Source organism: Parus major, chromosome 6 (assembly GCF_001522545.3).
Source record: "Parus major isolate Abel chromosome 6, Parus_major1.1, whole genome shotgun sequence".
Classification (NCBI taxonomy): domain Eukaryota; kingdom Metazoa; phylum Chordata; class Aves; order Passeriformes; family Paridae; genus Parus; species Parus major.
This window is the reverse complement of record NC_031775.1, coordinates 18,081,565-18,102,626: the sequence shown is the minus strand read 5'-3', so window position 1 is coordinate 18,102,626 and position 21,062 is coordinate 18,081,565. Positions and strand designations below refer to the sequence as shown.

The following is a 21,062-nucleotide window of genomic DNA, read 5'->3' as shown; positions in this document are numbered from 1 at the left end:
GATGGAGCAGTGGGATGGAGCAGAGGGATGGAGAAGTGGGATGGAGCAGTGGGATGGAGCAGTGGGATGGAGAAGTGGGATGCAGTGGGATGGAGCAGTGATGGAGCAGTGGGATGGAGCAGTGATGGAGCAGTGGGATGGAGAAGTGGGATGGAGAAGTGGGATGGAGCAGAGGGATGGAGCAGAGGGATGGAGCAGTGGGATGGAGAAGTGGGATGGAGCAGTGATGGAACAGTAGGATGGAGCAGTGATGGAGCAGAGGGATGGAGCAGAGGGATGGAGCAGAGGGATGGAGCAATGGGATGGAGCAGTGATGGAACAGTAGGATGGAGCAGTGATGGAGCAGAGGGATGGAGCAGAGGGATAGAGCAGTGATGGAGCAGTGGGATGGAGCAATGGGATGGAGCAGTGGGATGGAGCAGAGGGATGGAGCAGTGGGATGGAGCAGTGATGCTCCCAGCAGTGGCAGTGACGTGGGAGGACAGGGAAGCTGCACCAGCCCCCTGTGCCTCCTCCACATGGAGGAGGAGGAGAGATGGGGGCAGCAGGTTTTTCAGCTTCAGGATGAGTTTTTTGGCAGCTTCCTTTTCAGGGAAGGGTCCCTGAGCCCACATGGCTCGTGGCTTCCAGGAGGGCTGAAGATGCCACCTTTCAGTCACCATCTTTCACACACACGAGAAGTCAGTCCTCTCTGTGCCAGGTTCCAGCTCACATCCCTTCTGGCATCCTAGCAGGCCTGAATATCCCAGTATTATGCTGTGTACAAATACACAAGATTTTCAAAAACTCTGGGCTTTATGGGGCAGCATTTTTACTTAAGGCATTTGAATACCTTGTTTTGAATTCAGGGTACTGATCTCCAATATCCTGACTACTTTAAAAACATCCCAAGTCCTCCTAAGCCATAGGAATGTAATTTTGGAAGCTTTTCCAGCGAAGCCTGACCCAGGGGACCTGGTACCAAATAAATCATGTTAGTACTTGCAGCATTTTTCAGAGTTCAGGTTGAGACCTGCAGTAGAGTGATGGCATTTTGGGACTTTCAGTGATAGATGACAGTGCCCACAGTCACAGCAACTTGATGCAGCATCCTACTGCTAGCACCATCTGCTACAATTTTTAAATATAGAAGGGGATTTTTCTTAGTCAGCATGTTTCTGTCAGAACGAGCTCTTCATAGGCCTAATCTGAATGCCACCGCAGAGCTTCAAACTTCATCAGCTTTCTAATGGAATAACCCAGTCTAATCTTTTCAAAGTGTTTGCTTTTTCTTAGCAAATGGAATCAATTTTTACTCTTCAGTGATTTCTGTGGCTGTGTCTGCACTTATGTCTGAAACATTTCCTGTCTATCATTTGTATTTCTATCAAGAACAGTTTTAGGGTCTAAGAAGTCATCATCAGCTGCTGAAATATGTGGAGAGCTGCCTTTTTGCTTGAATATCACTACCATAAAGTAAAATGTGTGAGGATGTCATCAAACAGCTTACTTAGCTTCATCTCATCCCAATTTTCATCTGATGGGTAATAAATGAGTATGGAAGCAATGCTAAAGGCATGGCAACTATCTGCAAAATGCCAGGTAACTTTTCTAAGATTGTTTAAGCATCTGTCTTCTAGAAATCATGAAGGTTAAAAATATTTATAAAACATTCTGAAGGCCACAAATGAAAATACCTGTTTGTATAATATTGCTTGTTGGTAGTTAAGATAGTGCTCTGCAGGTCCTGATCCGTCTTTGCTTATTGTGCCAGCAAAGCTTGTCATCTGAAACTTCCATAGCTCACACTGTTCCAGTGTGACCAGCATCTGTACTGGTCATCTGCATGGAAAAGGGCCATGAATGTGAGGATAAACAAAGCTGGAGGCAACAGCAGTACACACTGAGGGAAAAGATTTTTCCCTTAGCTGACAGAAGGCTTAGGCCACCATCAAATGAGCTGGTTCAATCTACTGTCTGTATTTCCTCCTCCCTCCCTAGGAGACAAAACTGCTCTGCTCACATCTGAAACTTTTTACATGCAGGCTCAGAACAAGCTCAGGCGGAGTCCAGGGTGGAGTACCACTGCTCATTTGCCCAAGTTTATAAGGCATGATGATCTTTGAAGGAATGCACAACTTATCCTTACATTCAGAGGCCTTCCCTGACCTCCTCCCATGTCCTTTGGACCCCAAGGAAGGTGTGACACAATAGGCATGTCCCGCAGGGTCAACACCCGCACGCCACTTCTTCCTCTGATTGTTCCCCCACAGCTGTTCTGCGGACATTTCCTGCCCTTCCTGCCCCTGAGTAGCAGCTCAAGACACTAAATGTACAAGGGATTGCTCACTGTGTAAGTGAAATACAACTTTACAGATGTATGTGGTATTTGCACATTTTAGGGCTTTAGCTTGGTCTACTTAAAAAAAAAAAATCATGTTTAGTCTTTGTTAAAATCTTGCTAAGAAGTTGTTTGTTTTGCCAAGAAGAGTGCCTGTTTGTCTTCTTGAAATGTTTTAGGGCATGCTTATACTGCATTGACCTGAAATGCTTCAATAATTTGAGTAGGTAAACAGATAGTCATCTGGAACATGAATTTATTTGTGTAGCAGTCCATATTGCTCCTTCCAGAGCTGTTAGTTCCTCCTGCAAACATACAGCTCATTTAGATGTTGAACTGAGAATTTAGCTGTATATTAAATTAAGAGCCTCCTGAAAAACAGCTACAGTAATCATTCTTCATAGCTACATATCATGTCTGACACATAAAATGATAGAACAAAGTCACTAGCTGAAGCCTTGGACAGCAGATTAAATGTATGACTAATAAAGCCTGAAAGCCAAGATTGGTGACAGACATTATGTTCATCCTGGCCAATGTGAGTTTAAGAAGCCAGAGATTATTTTATTTGAAGAGCCTTAATGAGGAAAAGAGTGGGAATCACTTGCTAGCAGAACAGAGTGTGGTAGGTGCCCTTTGGTGTGAACTTGTCAAACATGGAAGGGGTCTGATTCAATGTCACTTGCTCTCTGAATTAGCACATTTGCAAAATAGAAATAACAAATCTCTTTTTCTGCATCTTCTGTTCAACAAATCCCCCTGCAGACACCATTCCTTTGTGAGTTAGCAAGCTTCAGCCTCAACTAACCTGTTAGTGCTGCAGTGAGATGGAAGGAAAACACTCCAAGAGAGGTGACTGCCATGAAATATAATGACAGCAAGTGTGAGTGTTGAAGCTAATCTCTAAAATTTTGTTCTAGTTTTGAGATTCAAATTCATTGTTAGCCCAATACAGTATGTGATTGAGAAGAAGGGCTCAGTATCTGGATTTTTTCAGAAATCTGCAGTTAAATTTCCTATAATGTTATGCATGGGGCAAGTACAGAGGGTTAGAGAGGAGAAGGAATGAATGATTATAGGATACTCATGATAAAAAGAACCTCAGATAAGTATATATTCTTCTCTGCTGTGCACTTGTTTTATTTTTTTGCTTTGCTAGAGTTCTAGTCCGGTTTCAGTAGTCAGTTCAGGTTTCTGTGCTTGCCTTTATATTTCAACAGAGCACTAATATAAGAGTAGCAAATGCATAATCTGAATGGTGGGCAACTCAATGAATCCTTGTGAGAGCCAAGATAAGCAATATTTCTTTAAATCTGCACACTATTGTTAATCTATATAAACCACATTTAGCATCAAACAATTAGCTGTGTGGCTGGAAACAATTTCTGTAAGCCTGCATGGCAATGACTACAGTTCCTGGCAAAATCAGAATTCTGACTCAAGTGGCCCAGCACAATTCCAATGATGATTCCAGTTCAAGAATTGCAGCAGTTAGGAGCTCAAACACAATATTCATAAATATGAAGCACATATTTCTGTCTGTGAAGACTGCATTTCTGAGCTTCCTATTGACAATGTTACATTTGGTAAGACATATTTATCTGATTTGAGAAATGCTGAGCTCTGGTAAGGTTGCAATGAATGTTGAACTTGCAAGGAACCCACAGGTGATCTGTGAGCAGCCATGGGCTTCACTGACTTGTTTATCAGCTCTCTGAATTGTTGGGCAGTTATTCTGTAATGAATTCTTGGGGGATCTCCATCAATCCTGGCCACCTCAGGCAGCTGCAGTGCAGACAGGAGCTGCATTGCAGGAGTGAGCACTGGAGTAGAGTTGATGCCAGCTGACACAGATGATCAAATGGTCAAATTGCAGGTGGTATTTAGCACAAATTTTACAGCTCTGCCTGCTGTGAAAAGTTTGGGGGAAGCTGAAATCCTCTACATGAACACAGGAAAGAAATATTTTTAAAGCTACACCACTGATGGAGACATGATAATATATTGTTTCCATATAGCCCCTATCAGTAAATTATAGCTGTAAGAAAGTTGCTAGGAGATAACACTGGACACTGAAGGATTCATATTTTTGAAGCAATTGTCACTAAACTGACAGCTGCTGTACCATCTATCATCTTGGTGTATTCGCTTTTGCTGGGTGATACAAAGATAAATACACAAAAGGGAAAAAATACTTCTGCTTGTGTATTGTTAGGTATCAGTATATGGTCTTTGAATAGCACATGACCTTAATTTCTGGAGCACAACATTCTCTAATGCACAGCTCATGAGTTCAGTTACTTCTGTATTTAATTTTTATTAGTTTTCTATTGGTGTGTTTTATTTCCCACCTACTGCCCATCATACACTCATAAATTATGTCAATGTCCTATTTTCAGTCTCTGATGAAAACATATATGTAGATTTTTTAAGATTCAAATCAAGGCTACTAGAATAGTTACAAATCACTTTTGAGGCAAAAGGAGAAAGTTTACCCCTAAAAACTGTTACCTCCTTGGCACATTTTAAACTCTGAAATCCCCTTGATTTATATCCTTTTACTAAGAAGGCAAGTAATGATGAAAATTTTCAGGTGTTCAAATTTTTTAATAAGTATGCACATTTATTTGGGGAAGAGTTCCAAAACACAGGTACTTTCCTAAGTTTTCACTGAGCTTTCACCTGCATTCTTGACTAGAAGCTTCTCCACATTCCTGCCTTGAGCAGAGAACTTCTGCTATTCAAGAGTAGACCAAAATCACTCATTTCTTTCCCCAAGTCTGGTTTGTGCTCTGGTGTGGAAATTTGAATTGGTCCACAGCAGGACACATTTGTTCTTAGCTGATGTTCCAGTTTATTGTCTGGGTAATGACTATAAGTGAGAGAAGTAAATTTTATACTTCAGATCTCATTCTTTCTTTTCTTCTTTATAGAACCTTATGGGCATGAAAATTATCCTGGTTTTACCTGATGAACTCCAACAGAGCACAATTAGATCAAGAGCATTTACTTTTTAAAATCAGTTATTTGGAAGATAAGGTGCCCATTCAACAGACCTGTCTCCCAAATCCACCAGGGTGATTGACAGATCACAGTCCTTGGAACTCTTCTCTGCTTCACAAGTCTGTTTATGAATGCTTATCTGTCTCCAACAGATATAATGAATCTTTCTGCTGCTATTTAGGATCCTATTATTTGTACCTACTTTTTATCACCAGTCATAGTAAAAACAACATTTTCAGTGTATAATTTCTATAACCAAAATAATATAATCACAAGATAATCACAAAAAATGGATGATGCAAAATCTGTATTTTTTCATTTTAAGTTGCTATTGAAAATGCACATGGAATGGAATAATAATTGGGTTCATGACAATTCTCTTAATGTAACTCTACTTATGATGACATCAAAACCTCAAAACTCGGCAAGGAGGGTTTATAAAATTGGTTCTCTGTGTACTTACTGATGGACAATTTCTCAGTTTGTGATAATTGATATGGATATATTTTTACATGGTTTTATTTTAATTTCAGATATTTCTGGTAACAAATAATACATTAAAGTGTCTGCTTCCTAGAGTGGTGCCATTGTACTTTATAGCAGGCCTCTATAATGTGTTTAGGAGAGGGCTGACTTTCTATTTCTGGCAGATTTTCCAGGTGGAACTACAAATGCCTGGGCTTCACACCCTGTGCTCAGTGAGCCATGAGGCTCTGGAATGGGAAAAATAAATGTGTGCTGGGCTTGTGAAACTCCAAATGAGCCCTACAGTATCCCAACCTATTTGGGGCTATCTATGAGTCCAGCTAAGTGATATTTTTCTCCCCTAGAATGATGACAGCAGCTACAGCTGCCTTTGTCAGACAAAACACTCTGTTCTTGATCAAAATCAGAAAAGTTTAGTCACAGTTGGGTGTTTGCTTTGCTTTCTTCAATATAAATTGCAGTCTAAAAATGAACTTTGAAGAAATTTCATCTTACTGAAATGCCTCCTGTGGATTTTCTTTCCTTCTTTTATTTTGTATTGAATGAGAGGTTGTTGAAATTGATTTGTTTCTATGGAGTTTTACAATGCAAGTAAGTTATCAAAATTTTTAACAAACTAGTTCACTGCTGCTGACACTGATTTCAGTACAGTGTGACACATTAAAATTTCTGGGTTTTTTTCTATTTGTTCCAAGTGTGAAGCCTGTATTATACATAAAATTACATTTGCAGTGTTAAATGTTGATAAATGGAGGCCTTCTATTTTAATGTTACTTTTATAGATTAGTACCTTTTACAACAACTTCTGTTTCTTTTACATGTGTATTATTAATACTTTCTAGTTACTGTAGCACTTTTTCTCTGGGTTCTTTGATTCACTGAAGTGCAGGATAGCTCTCTTTTCTGAGCATGACTACTTTGTGAAATTTTGGATTGTTACTTTTCTGGAGAAAGGAATTCATGAAGAAATGCAACATCTAAAGGTGTTTAATGCTCTCTTAGAAAAACAGGTTTCCTCAGTCCTTATCCCACACAGATACTCTCATGGTATATGTGTAATAAAAAAATAGGTGAAAAGGCTGGAGGATTTTGCTTTGTTTTGTATAATGTTCCATCTTCCTTCTGTTTGACTTGGCAACCTTAGCAAAGCTTTTCTAACATGCTTTTTCCTGTTGTTGCCTATAATGTATGATTGAATGACTGCACATATAAAAATTTGTATTTCCTTCTTTTTTTTGTTTTTTTCTGCTGTTGCCACTTAAATCTTGTTTACTGTTTGTCTCAGTTACATGGAGGAAATTCTTTCCAGTTTGCAATAAATTCAAAAAATGAGAGTGTTTCCTCTGACTTTTTTGCTTTAACCTGACTAGCTTACATAATACTATATTATTTTTTTTTGTCCTGCTTATTGCCTGCAAAAGTTTAGGGAATGTTGATTTCCTCTATGTGCTTTGTTCAAACAACTATGCAAATAATTCCCCTGCCTGAAAGTAAATGAAAAGTTTTTTTGTTTTGTTTTTAAACATCTGTCTTCAATGGTTTGATAAAAATTCTGCGGGAGCCCATGTAGAATGGAAATAAATTCCTGCAGCTTAGGGATGCAGGATTTTCTGGGGTGGTGGTGATCTGTGATAAACATGGTAGAGTCCTGTCTTCTAAAAAATGTTCTGAAACCACTAACAGATTCTAGACAAGTCCAAGATTTTTGGTCTGTTTATGGTCTTAGAGCTTAGGGGAATTTAATTCAGCAATGCTGAGATACACATGGATTCTTTCAGTAAAAGAATTCAAATTAGAATCATTAACTAGAAGTATATAGGTATGGTTTGAGATTCAAAACCCCAAATAACAATAATTAGTGTTTCAAATATATGTCAGTAAACAACTCCCCATCTCACTTTGCTGTGGTGTTTCCTAGCAACTGCTGTGTTTCTCTGAACCTGTGTTGCCTTGACAATGCTTGTGGCACATTGCACATCTATACAGGGCATTTTGTTCAAAGGCCTTCACAGGCCAAGAATGCATTTGTGAAACATCCTTGAAATGCAGCTGTAATTTGGTAAAAATGAAAAGCCAGTAGACAAAACACTATTGTGTGATTTGGTGAGAGGGATGGGAGAATATGAAACAGGAGTTTGGGCTGATGCTGGCAGGGACCCCTTTATACACAACAGAGAGAAAGTCTGGCCAAATCTCACCCTTTCAATGTTTGAGATAGCAAGGTGCCTTTCAGATGGTGAGGGGAGGCAGATGGATAGACAATGTTGTTGGGGCATCTCTTGAGAAGGCCAGTGAAGCCCAGATAATTTATTGTTATTACTGCTGTGCTCTTGGGGACTGTCACAAGCCCCTAGCCCTGCTGCAGGCTGTGTTACAGCTCTGAACACCCTTCCCAACCCGTGCTCACCTGTGTGCCTGAGGCTCCAGCCCTCTGCACTGCTGCCCTCTCTCTGGTGAGCTCTGCCTGCCTCTCTCACCAGCCTTGACAGCTCCCACATCCTGAAAAAGCAGCTCCTGTATCCCATCTGCTGCCCTTTGGCTTTAAAACACAGACAAGGTGCTGCCCTTCTGAAATCTAAATAACATCATCCAATATCTTGGATGTAGGGCATCTCACCAGGCAAGTTGCTTTCAGTTTATGTGTTTCTGTATTCTAATATTAAGAAATTAATGCTTTTGCTGTTACCTGTGGATCTGGCCAAAGATTTGCAAACATTTCCCAACTCAGAGAAAGCAGAATTTGTGTTTAGGGTAACTATTGGGTTATTCCTAGTTATTCCCAGACAGGGAAATATTGCTTTTCAGCTCCTCTATCATGATTCTGCATTAATATTATCTATCTAATTTTCTAGACATTCTCTTCCTAGGAGACATTAAAAGGCATGAACACTTAGATGCATTTAATTGTATGTTTCTTTCCATTTTTGCAGCTTTTCTTTCATTCCATTTTTGTTTGTCTCTTTTCATTTTTTTGTGCAGAAAGAATTTTGAAGCCTAGGGCTCTTGGTCTGGAACTGCTCATCATTTAAGCAAATTTGCTATGGATTGTGATTTAACATTTCACTTTGTGTATTTTCTTCAGAGGAATTCATGCTGTTTTGCATCCCATGTAGTTGTAGATTTCCTGTCTGTTATCAGATCATAAGACTTCCTTCTGAGCTTTGAGTCCTTCAGTACTCTCCAAACTTCTGTTATTTGGGATGCTAAAAAGTAGGTTGAAATTTCAATGCTAATTTGTTACAAAGAAATCCATGAAAGGTGAATAAATCAGCAAACTCCTCTTTCCATCACGAGCCCATTTTAATAACATGAGCTTTGTTAAAGTTTAGTTTATGAATCTGTTACTCATTGCAGGTTGGCTTGGCACACTACCCTAGAAGTGCTGCCTTGAAATCAGTTCAAGAGCTGAAAATAAGTGTGCAATAAGGATTTTAACAGAAAATCAAGCAAATATTATGGGTTGTTATCTGATTAAGCTACGTGGCTTATCATTTTGGGGCTATGTATACTATATATTTGCATTAGTGAAATGTCTTTCCACCTTTGGGAAACAAAACAAAACTCCTAACAACCAAACCCAACCATGGTTTGCATGCATTGGAATATCAGCTGAGAAGACAAAGCAAGGAAAGGAATTGCTTAGGGAATTACTGCTGGCTGAATGCAGTGGCTGAACAGCAAGGAGTGAGTGACCACCGCTGCTTCTGAAGCCTGCTCTGCTGACTTTTGTGCTGAACTGTTTCCACCCTGTGATTAATGGTGAAGTTTATCTTATGGAGCCGTCATTTTGACATCTTTCACTTGTACAGCAATCACTTTAAAGAAAATAAAAAAAAAAGGGGGGGGGGTTAAATTGGCCCTTTTATTTTTGTAATCAGGAACAGGATGCCCCAGCTCTTAGCTCAAACTGACCCATTATGTACATTTGAGAAATGAGTCACGGTCAGAACCTCTCCAAATAGGTTCTGGTTGGTGGGAAGACAGACAAACTCAAATTCCCAGATATAAATGTGCTTCAATGTTTTTGTATGATAGTGAGATCCAAAGCAGCAGGGGAAGTACTTTGAAGTTCTTGGTTTAGAGTTCTTAGATCTGCTAAAGTGATGATAACTTTGGGATGTGTTTTTGGTGACATGGTGACACCATTAGATGTCAGGTAATGCAGCATGTTAGGTGCTTTGCTACTGAGGAAAAGTGAGGAAGTTAGTTTTCAAGTCTAGTGCCCTCCAACTACATTCTCTGTCCATTCTTTTTAGAGCCTGATATTGTTACTCCATTCCTTTCCTCAGAATCTTCTGTCTTTGTTTCATAAATATCTTACTGAAAAAACAATTATTTTGGAGCATGTTGAGTTTTAACAAATTATGTTCTCTTTCCTTTTAATGTGTGTTTTCTTTTAAGGTCTAGACCAAGGCTCACCCTTCTGACTCTGTCTTCTGGTGTCTCTCTAATTCTGTATGCACACTGTGTTTGAAATGTGCCTCCCTCCAGTGTGAGAAACAAGTGATGGAAAGCCCCAGGCTGCATAGTGCAGATCTCCTTCCTCCTGTTTGTGTTTGATTCTACTGTTTTGTTTTGGGTTCCTCTCTGCCACTCACAATGCCATTTCTGCAGCTACATTTCTGACCTCCTATCTAAAGCATTCACTCCTGAACAGAGATTACACCCACTGAACAAAACCTGAACCTTTACATCAGTCAACAGACTGTCACTGGTGAGGTATGGGCCTTATTTGTCCGCATGAATGATGATGATTGTGTAAAATTGAAGAGATGTAGATTCAGTTCCCTTATTAGAATTTGCCTTCTGCATTTGCCCAGAATAAATTTTGATTCTGTTACTAAATTCCAGAAATATCTACCAAAAGAAGCTACTTACAGGAAGAAATATTCTATCACAGTTATGCTTCTGCTTTCATTGCTTTTGGTTTTCCACAAGGAAAATGCTTCTTGGTTACAAATTTAGCAGATGAATTGCAGAGAATTCATTTCTTATTTACAGCAATCTCTTCCATGGGATATGCAGAGCACAGGGGTTTCTGCCTCCTCCTCTTGTACTCCACAGTGACAACATCATTTGCCATTTCATTGGGGCAAAGAAATTGATTCCAGTGCCTTCCTCCTTACTGCATTTTAGTCAACTCAGTTAGTGGGGTGATACAGACTGCATTTATTAGATGGCATTTATTTTGAACACAACAAGTACATTCCAATTAGTTTCTAGCTAAATGCTTAGCCAAAACTGCAGTCTTTTGGAAAGGGTGGTCTCTGAGACAAAATATTTGCTAGAAGCTGCTTATAATTCAAATTGGTGTTTATAGCAGTGACTGGATGTGCAAAGACACATTCTAAAAGAATATCTTCTGTGTTTGTATCTTGCCCTCCATCCTCAGTACCTTCATAACTTTTAGAGTGGGTAAGAAGGAATTGTAAAGCAAAATATGAGCACAGCAAAAAAAAAGCACAAACTCTCTCACAGTGTTCTCTTCAATGAACCAAAAGTAGAATCTGACTGATCTAGTAAGAGGCACAGTCAGAATAAAACCAGGATAAACTGCAGCACTTCAGTAGGATTTATGAAAAAAGCTGATGCTTGAACCCTAATTCTGATTCCAGCATTTAAAATAGCTAAATATTAGATTTACTGTTATGTATGTTTTAACATTTTCTTGCTCATTAATTCTGTTTGGGGAGGGCATAGTGCACCACAAAGATAACAGTTAAAGAACTTATTGCTGTGTTGGTGATGTTCCTCTTCTGCTCCCATTATCACATAACCACATCTTCAGTGTGAATGGAGGGAAGAAAAGGAAACATGTCTGTATTTGCTGTATTATTTGTAGTAAATAAGTCAGCCACTACACAACTCTGCCAAAATTTTTCAATATTGTACTCCTATATAAATCAGATTAAAATTAATGCATAACAGTGTTGTTTCCTTGGGATGTCTCCCTGAAAAAATGAACTTTTTGGAAAATGTTAATTACAAATATGTCTTTCTATAGGAGGAAACTTTCAAAGTCTCAGCTTGAGGTTGGCTTGTGAAAGGATGTTATTATCTATAAAACTGAACCTTATGGGGAAAATGTAGACTACTAAAATAATGAGCATTTGGGATTGTATATTTTAAGGACAAAAACCAGATTAAAATAATAGGATAAATCATGCTTTTAATTTTGATTTACAGATTTCAGTCTTGGTCTAGAGGGTTAAAGGATAATATGTGCTAATGACCTAAGTTTGAAGAGTTGTTAAAAATCTCACAAATCTTTGCTTCAAGTCTGTCTTTGTGAAAACTCAGCTCAGTCCCTTTGTGGTTTTTGAGGCTGAAGCATCTTCTTGCTACTAAAAAAGTGATTAGGTACTGCATGTAATCCCTGGGGATAGTGGGGAGGACAAGACATTGCAAATAGCCTATTAAAAATAGCAATAAATAAAACAATCACTAGTATTATGCAATGAAAACTTTCTGAGTTAGTTAATTCCAGATTATATTAAGAACTGTAACAGTATTGCTGAAATTTGGTGACCATTTCTGTTTCAGATGGGGGGTGACACCCCAACCAACCAGAGTGCAAATGCAGCACTTGGACATATGAACAGGAAGAAAAAGCAAAGCAGAGCTCTACTTGTCTGTTGTTTAACTGTGATTCTTCATGAGCTTCATCTCAAATACTTTAACTGGAATGACTTGTGGCTGGGCAGAAAGTGGTTTATTATGTTATTCAGCTTTAGTGGTCTATAGTTTGAAAAGCAATAGGATCAGCAAACTTGCCAAGAAGGGAGTTAACAAATAGCTGTGAAGTACTTCAAAATAGTTATCAATAAAATTCATCAAAGGGGAGATAATTTTATCAGTTTTCCCAGAAGGGATTAATAGGTTTCCAGGTCTACTTGCACTCCCCATAAATTTCAGACCTTGTAACAGGGATTAGAAAAACCCTGTTGTGATACCAAGCTGAGGGAGGGGAACTGGCAGAGTTCAGGCTAAGATGACACTGGAGAAGACAACAGCAAATTCCAAATTCCTGCACTAAGACTAAAAACCACAAGTGCAAGAAAAAAAAAAAAAAAAAAGAAAAAGAAAATAAAGAAAAGGGGTCAAATGAAATGATGGGCAGCAATCATCTCCCCCTGGTCCTGCCAGGGTGTGCACGTGGCAAGACTGGACTGACTATGGGCACTGCCTATAAGGGAATGCAGAGCAAGAGCAAAGAGCCCAAGGAACTGCAAGAGAATTACAGAGATGTTTAGAAAATGGGATTTATGAGGGTTTGAGGAGCTGTTTGGTTGGATTTAAGGACAAGAGCAGAGTTTCAAAAATCTGAAAAATATAAGGAGAGAAGTAGTCTCACCAAGGGCAGGACAAAAGCTAAGTTGCTTAATTGCAGCAAGAGAGATTTTAATAACAAATCAGGAATACAAGTTTTGTAGATCAAGCTGTATTCCTGCCTCTTTAGGAGACTGCAAAATAGCTTTCCTTGGAAGTGTTTAAAAATGGATTAGATGGATATCTGCAAGGATACTAATTCAAAGCAGCAGTTAGCTTAGATCCTCTCTTCACCTTTCCCTTCCAGCTGTGCCTCACTACATTTCTGTGATCTTTAGAAGAAATTCACTGCATTATTTATTCTGATAGGAATGGCTCTGTTCCATGTGTCAAAAAGAGGGTACCTGAAATTGCAGTCTGGATTGCTGTTCTGCTTGACATGCAGCATTTGATTTTATTTTTTGGCAAGTAAAGTGTAGCAAAAAGCCCTTGGGAAGTCAATCTTGTAAGGGACCAAGTTACTTGCTGATGTTTTGTGAATACTGAAGGAACTCCAAGTATTAGTCAAGATTAATTACTCCTCACTTTTTCTACTGAGAAAGTATTTACAGCTGAAAAATCTGCTACAAGAGCATGCAGTGCCCAATAACACAAAGTAAAGAAAGAATAATTTCTTGGCTTTGGGAATGGATGGATGGAATTTGTCATAAAATTATATATATATAGTTTTAGGTATTTATTGGGTATCAGTTCTTGAATTTGGATGAGAACAGAGGAGGTAATTGTACAAACACATTACTTTGCCATTTTCCAAATAATGTAGTGGAAGTTTGTGACATCCATAAATGAAACTTGTAGATAACAGTGATTTTTGATAATTTGCAGTAACAGTTCAGAAAAATATTAATTTCAGTAAACTGTAATGATGTTGCCCTCTTGATAGCAACTCTAATTTTCTATCCTCTCATTGCTACATGTTCTTGCAGGGGAACCTTACTGCAATTGTTAAACTAATATACCTGCAACTTGTTTTATATTTTTCTATTAAATGTAGAGCTTGGTACACAGGATTGTGTCTGCTTAAGATTTAAACCTTTTCAGCACAAACATATTATAGTACAGAGGTGTGATCTTTTGCTTAATTAGAAAAGTGATTCATATTTATGAAGGAAAATTTAAAAAAAGAATCATAAAACTCATTATGGGAGAGGATGCATCAGGACCCCTTTCTTTTATCTATTGTACCCAATGTCAGCAAAGTCTTAGTTATTAGCAGAAAAATGCCATCAGTCCCTGTTAATTTGGAATCTAATAGGAATGTTGCTCCTGGTTAGCTCATGTTGATGGCTGAAGGAAAATAAACACATAAATAAACACATAAAATAAAACAAGGAAATAGTTTAGATGTGTGTGATTCACAGGTGGTCGTAAAGGGTTATTTTGAGACCTGAAAGTAAGGCAATATTTTCTAGAATGTAATGCAAATTACTGCCCATGGATGTTTTCTTTTAAATTTACTAGTAATACATAAACTAAACTAGAAGCTTTGTCTTTACAAGGTTGTGCTGTTTTGCTGTGCCTGAGAAAGCTTTGTCTGCCCTGCTGTACAGTGATTCAAGAACACATCAAAAGTAATAGGTCACAAATGTTATATCCTGGTGCTTCTCCCTACTCTCTATCAAACCAGGGGTGTAGCAAAATCAAGTAAAACTTACAGTATAATTAAATGCATGTGGTACTTAAAGTTACTTCTTCGCCAAACTTGTCAGTTTTTCCAAGCAATATCAGATGGTCTAATTTAAAATAAATTATTCTTTTTTCCCCAAACTATATGCTAGGGGGAAAGGATTAATGAGACAACCATCCATCAATAGAGATTTTTCTTCACTGCACCTACTGGAATTCTTTCAGTTGTAAACACACTAATGACTTCTAGTACAGTAGCAGACTGTTTACTTTACTATAATCTCACTGAGATGAAGGAAACTCCCATTACAGTCAGGTTTTCCAAATGCATTATCGTTTCCTTTTGTGGATAACCACACTAAAATCCCTAATTCTCAGGGGTTAGAAGACTTGGCACATTCTCATAGGGAGGTGCCTCTCTCCGAGCCAACATCTCAAGCTCAGCTTAGGAAAAGAAAACTCTGCATTTGCCATACTCTTTTTGCCATGCTCTGTGCTTCCATAACTGTATGCCTCCGTTTTTTCCAGTATATAATATTCATAGTAGCCCTTGAATAGTGCAAGACTCACCCAGTTTACAGCACAGTGAGGATTCTGGAAGTGTCTTAGAGCTCCCCAACTTCAGATCATTCAGTGAAGCTGTCGCCTTTCTCACAAAGGGCTGTTGAGGCTTTCTTGCTGAAAACAAATGTGCCACCAGAAATGTGCAGGAGTTAGTCCAGGAGTAAATTTGTCACTTTCTCCCACAGATTTAATGACATAATTGTGAGACTGCAATTGTCCTCACTGGGTTCAATAACCATGAATCTTACTCTTATCTTTCATCTTCCATCTGAGCTACGAGGTGTTACGCTGCTCAGATAATGCTTGACTTGCAATAAAGGAGAAGGTGATCTTGTATAAATGCAAAAGCAACCCTGCAAAAGGAGTTTAATGATAGTGGTAAAATTAGAAATATGTTCTTCCCTCATGGTGTTATAGTAATGTGAGTGAAAAAACAGCTTGTTCTACCAATTGGGGTGTGATGGTATAATGCCATTTTCTTAAGTAAAATGGTGTGTTCAAGTAGGTTGTTGATAACTTTTGGAGGCAGGAAAATTTACAAAAATTGTTGAAATTTTACATGGCAGTTGGCCAAAGCATTTTGATTCTTGTGTGAAATATCAGCCTGCAGAACCTGTATTAAGTATGACACCTTGAGCATGGCTGGCAGGAGCTCTGATGATTCCATCCTCGTCTACTTCAGCTCACAGACAGCTCTGAGACCACTGGGCTGCAGTGGCACTTTCACCTCTGCTCCTTTGGTGGGTGAAAGGTGTGGTTGAAACCACTTTTTTTATTCTAATTTACAAGAAGAAATCAAGATCTGTGTGCAAAGAAACCATTTGGTTCTCTGCACCTGTAGAATGCACAGAAACTGCGTTTCTGCAACTGTTAGTAATGTTCTTTACTTGTGCCAACTGGTCATTTGAAGTGCTTGTCTAAATTAATTCTTTATTTGTAATTTGGTAGTAATTATTTGACTAATTTCTTCTCTTTTTTTCCATGTCTTCAAGCTACCACTGATGGATGAAATTTTTCCCAAATGTGTTTCACAAAGAATGTATCAAATAATTTCATCAGATCACTAGCAAACAATTGCGAATATTTGGTGTAGGAAAACTGGCTGAATGCTCTGTCCCAGATGTTTTGGTGCAGGAGGTGTTTCACTGACTTCCAATAGGGTTTATTCCTTTGCACTTATTATTTTTGTTACTTCACTGGAAGAGCTCCTTGCTCAATTTGGTGTGAATGCTTGCAAGAAGTGAACTCTGTTTATGTGAATTGTGCTGCCAATAACTTTATTCATTTAGAAATGCTGCCAGTAAATAGACTATTCGGAAAAAATAAACACAGATGCTCATACATACAATGGAGATTAATTTAAAATTTCTACTAGTATTCATAGAAAATTATTTTCTGTATTTTTGCAGACCTATTTGCAGTAGTAAAATAAAAATTATTTTCCTCGTTGCAGATATTATGACTGGGTGCAATGGATGTTGTGCATATGCTCTTGGTCACTGTCAGAGACCACCTAGCAAATGTCAGGGATTTATTTTAAGTAAAGCTTGCTAGTTTTTGGGGGAAAAGTTGTAACACTAACTATTTTAGAGTTTTAAAGCAGTATGAAGAACTTTGAACAGTTTGAGCTCCAAAAGGTACCAAAAAGGGCAGTTTTTGTGTTCATTTAAAATTTGTCTGTGATCAGGAATTTATCAGATCTTTCCTAACTTTCCTTTCCCAACTTTGATTAAATAGTAACCTCATGGGCATTTGCATTTGGTGAAGTGATGGTTGTAAAATGGCTGCTATTATCTGATAGCTCTGTCCTCCAGACAAGTACAGGAAATATGGTAGAAAATAAATCAGGTGAAAATCATTCCAAGATTGTTTTTTGTCTTTTGTACCGTGCTACATAAATCTTTTCCATGTACAAAGTAACCTTAGTCATGTAAATTTAAGACAAAGGAATTGTGACTAAAACTGCAGATCACTTGAGGCTTCTTTGGTGCTAATTAACTTACTCAGCTCAGCTGGCTGGCAGATTTTAATCACTGTAAAAGCTCCTGTGGATATTTTAATTTGTTTTCATTTTAAAAGCAGAAGCATATGTTTTTTTAAAAGATGTATGGCTTTTTCTGTATTCATTTGAGAAATCATAATTAATGTTTTCATGTACAAGACATACATTTAGTTTCATAATCACTCATTTTCAAACTTAACTCCTTGGAAACACTGACAGAGTTATGGTGCCAAACACAGTCAGCATAAAACTTAATTTCCTGAAAAACTTGCCTTTTTAACCTTAATCAGGGAAAAAAAAAGGGTGTTTGCCAGTATTTCTAACAAAATGACCCAGATAACAGTACAATCTCTTAAGCTTTCAATATATACTGATAAATTTTTGAAAGATAGGGTTTCTCTTATTTAGAATTTCAAAGTTTTTCCTTTAGTAACAAAATAATTAGAATAACAAAAAATTAGAACAAAATCCAGGGGGTAGCTGGTGTGCCTTCAGACATCCTCCTTCAGATCCTGCCCTCTCTATGCTATTCTTCACATTCTACCCCATCACCTATATAAGAAATTGCTACCCAATCCAACTCCAAATGTTCTCTAAAATGTTTTTTTAGTACAAATAGTTGATGTAGACCAACCCCTTGAGATTGCAGGCCAGCATATTATATTCCTCCTGTGAGTAGGTGAAATAAAGGCCATGATGAGGCAAGCAAATTAAATCCTCCTGGGCATGATTTAGTTGTCTATTAACCAAACTACTAATGATCCAAAATGAAACTTTAGAAAGACATCTTGATATGCATGCTTTCATGAAACAGATGTGTAGAAGTATTTCTATAGCACATTCTGCATGTGCATCGAAGTCTTGACAAATAGGTTTGCTTCTTTCCCAGTTTATTTCATTCTTTCTCTGATTTCATATCTAGCTTTGTCCTACAAGGCAAGAGTGGGAGCATCAAAGTTATGGATATTTCTCTCTATGAATTCTCTGCAATCTTGTTAAAAATGTCCAATCACCACTGATGAGTCCAGGTTCATATGTTAGAGTTTGCATGTACTGACTGATAAATAAGGTTCAAAATACGGTGTCCATGTCTCATTTACCGGGTGTTATTACCAAGTGATATTTTCAAGTGCCAAAGATGGATTTAGCAATGTTTTAATACACTTGAACTGTCTTTCAAAATTTTATTGTAAGAGCATGTAAGGTGCAGTTTCAGAATGTTGACTGTGCTGTTTTGATTCACTTTAGTCTCACTACTGTTTAGTATCACCATCACTATTCAAAGTAGTTTTAATTTGGTGTAAATTGTTGAACAAAAAGTAAAATAAAAAAGCTTGGAGAAAATTTCTGTGTAGAGTGCTCTTAATCTCATTTCACAAGTTGCTTGAAATTAGAATGTTCAGTGAGATAGTTACTATTCACCAGAAGATATTCCCCCCTCATCCCAAGCCCCAGAACACTGCGGTAAGATAACCTGCAATATTCTGCAGCAAAATAATTCCTTTGTGCGGTGGTAACAGCAGGAGGGAACCCAGAAAAGAGCACATTCTCACTGGCTTTCTGTCAGATCAGTGTTGTTTGCTGTAAAATATGTAAGGAGACCTCCACCTAGGTGTTTTTCTCCGAGCCCCTGTGGCAGTGCTGGCGCACACCCAGCGAGCTCTCTGGGAGCCCGGCTGCAGCTGGGCTGAGGCTCTTACTGCAGCAGCATCCCTGGACTGGGATGTTCTTCCCATCTCTGCTGGAGGGAATGGGTTTTCTGCGTGCTCTGCCAGTATAGCCTGGCCTGCTGATATGCCTGTCATTGTCCTTTGGAGGAAGGAACATGTGGGGAGGAAACGGGGCCTCGGTGGTGCTCGCCCTCCCGAGCAACCACATCTGTGCTCAGATACTGGGGAGCAAGGGAAGCGAGGATTTCCACCCATTGTATTTAGGGAATGTCTTCCCTGATTACGAAGGCTCTTAAGTAGAAGTCCTTTCCTGCATTTTCAGTTAAAATCTAGTTTTATTGCATTTCCATTGGGGACCACCTCAGTTAAGACAGTGTCAGCTCCATATAAGTTTCTGTTATGCTGAAAAGAGCAGAACTCTGCTCTACACAAGCATTGCATCAGAAAATACAGCTATAGCTTTGGCTAAATGAGAAGGGTGTGCCACTTGCTGTGACAAAATGAGCTTCAGTGTGACTGAAGAGAGTGAATATATGTGTCTGTATTGTTCATTCATCTGCATTTTACAAAATTGTCTCTTTTCTATTTGTGATGTGCATTTGACTGTGAACATATTAGCTGCATTTGTACTGGATTTATTTTTTGCAGCAGTCATCAAAAATGTTTCTGAATGTTCACATTTAGTCATGATTACACACCTGGGAATGACTACTAATATAGTAGGATTTAAAATTACCTTTCTGGATGATGATTAACATGTAAGAGCTTTACACATCAGTAAAAATCCATACTGCCTGGAAAGTTAAGGAGCAAATATGTCTTAAAGAAAAAAAAAAAAAAACAGGGCAAATGTAGCACACAGGGGATATTTATTCAATATTTCCATGTGGCAGAGGACAGTGCAAGGTTGTCATGCAGGGAATAGCTGCATTGAGGCAGTTCTCTTGCAGGGACTAAGAAACCTTGAATTTCCTCTTGGAGTCCCTGTCTAGCTGGGCATGCTTGCTTCAGAAAACCCAGGTGGCACAGCTCCTGTTCCCGGGAGCACACTGTGGTGGGCACCATGGAGTCATCCCCAGGTTTTTCCTGTTCACCTCGGATTTTCGGGGCTGTACCATAGGCTGCAGCGGCCTCTGTTGGAAAATCGCCATCTCCTGTGACTGCCTTAAGCCAGCGCTGTCCGAACCCTGGCAGCACCTCCCTGCAGCACCATCCCTCCGTCCTGCCTTTGCAAGGGGACATTGTCCTTGCTCCTCAGGCTCCTCCAGGACACAGCAATTCCCCTGGCTGCCATTCATTTCATCCCGGATTAACTGTGCAGCATTTCTTCAGGAGTAAGGAAGCCTTTCCTTGTGTTCTGCAGTAATGCTGAGAGCTGTAATGCCATGCAGAAACCCCAAGTATTAAAGGCAGCACATTTTTGCTTTTTGGATGTAAATTGATCCTCTCTGCAAAGATGTTTCAAATGTGTGGCACAGCTGGGGAAGCTCAGTATTCAGCATGATCTCTCTGAAGTGATAAAAGTAGGGGCAGATTCTGGACTTGGTTCAGGTTAGGATATCTCAGCATGCCCTGCTTTTTGTGACATCCAAGTGATGTAATTGATATGGCAGTGATAATATACAGAATGAGTGCTCTATTAATAACTTCCCTTTAACAGCCACTTAACCCAGAACCTTGGCTTGGCATTGCAGCCTCCACTGATAGTGCTCTCAGCAAGAGAACTGACAGCGTGTCTTGAAAGCTAATGAGATGCCTGGGAACAAATGTTTGGCAAGATTGGCAACTTTTAGAGGTTTATTTCAGGTACAGTTTGTCCTGCTGTAAGAGATGTGAAAAATATTTACCCCATGTGTTCTGGCTCTTTTTCACCCTTTCTCCCAGTTCTGTGACTGGAGTGATTTCCTTACCAAATTTTCAAGGTTATTATTAACCTCTTATTCTCTATATCCTGTAATAAATAACACTGTAACCCTAGTAGAAATCCAGTTAAATTTTTTAATTTCCCTTCCCTTCCCTTCCCTTCCCTTCCCTTCCCTTCCCTTCCCTTCCCTTCCCTTCC

The 21,062-nt window shown here is 38.8% G+C and overlaps 1 protein-coding gene across 4 annotated transcripts in view; it reads right to left on the bottom strand.

Moving 5' to 3' along the window:
• Positions 1-21,062, bottom strand: part of RASGEF1A (RasGEF domain family member 1A) — a 155,759-nt gene that overhangs the window by 80,502 nt on the left and 54,195 nt on the right. For 2 of the 4 annotated variants that reach the window (XM_015633204.2, XM_015633207.2), the window contains exon 2: positions 15,335-15,442. The exons of the other annotated variants lie outside the window; for them this stretch is intronic. The gene's annotated coding sequence lies outside the window, so the exon portion shown is untranslated. The remainder of the gene's footprint in view (positions 1-15,334; positions 15,443-21,062) is intronic. 4 annotated transcript variants of the gene reach the window in all.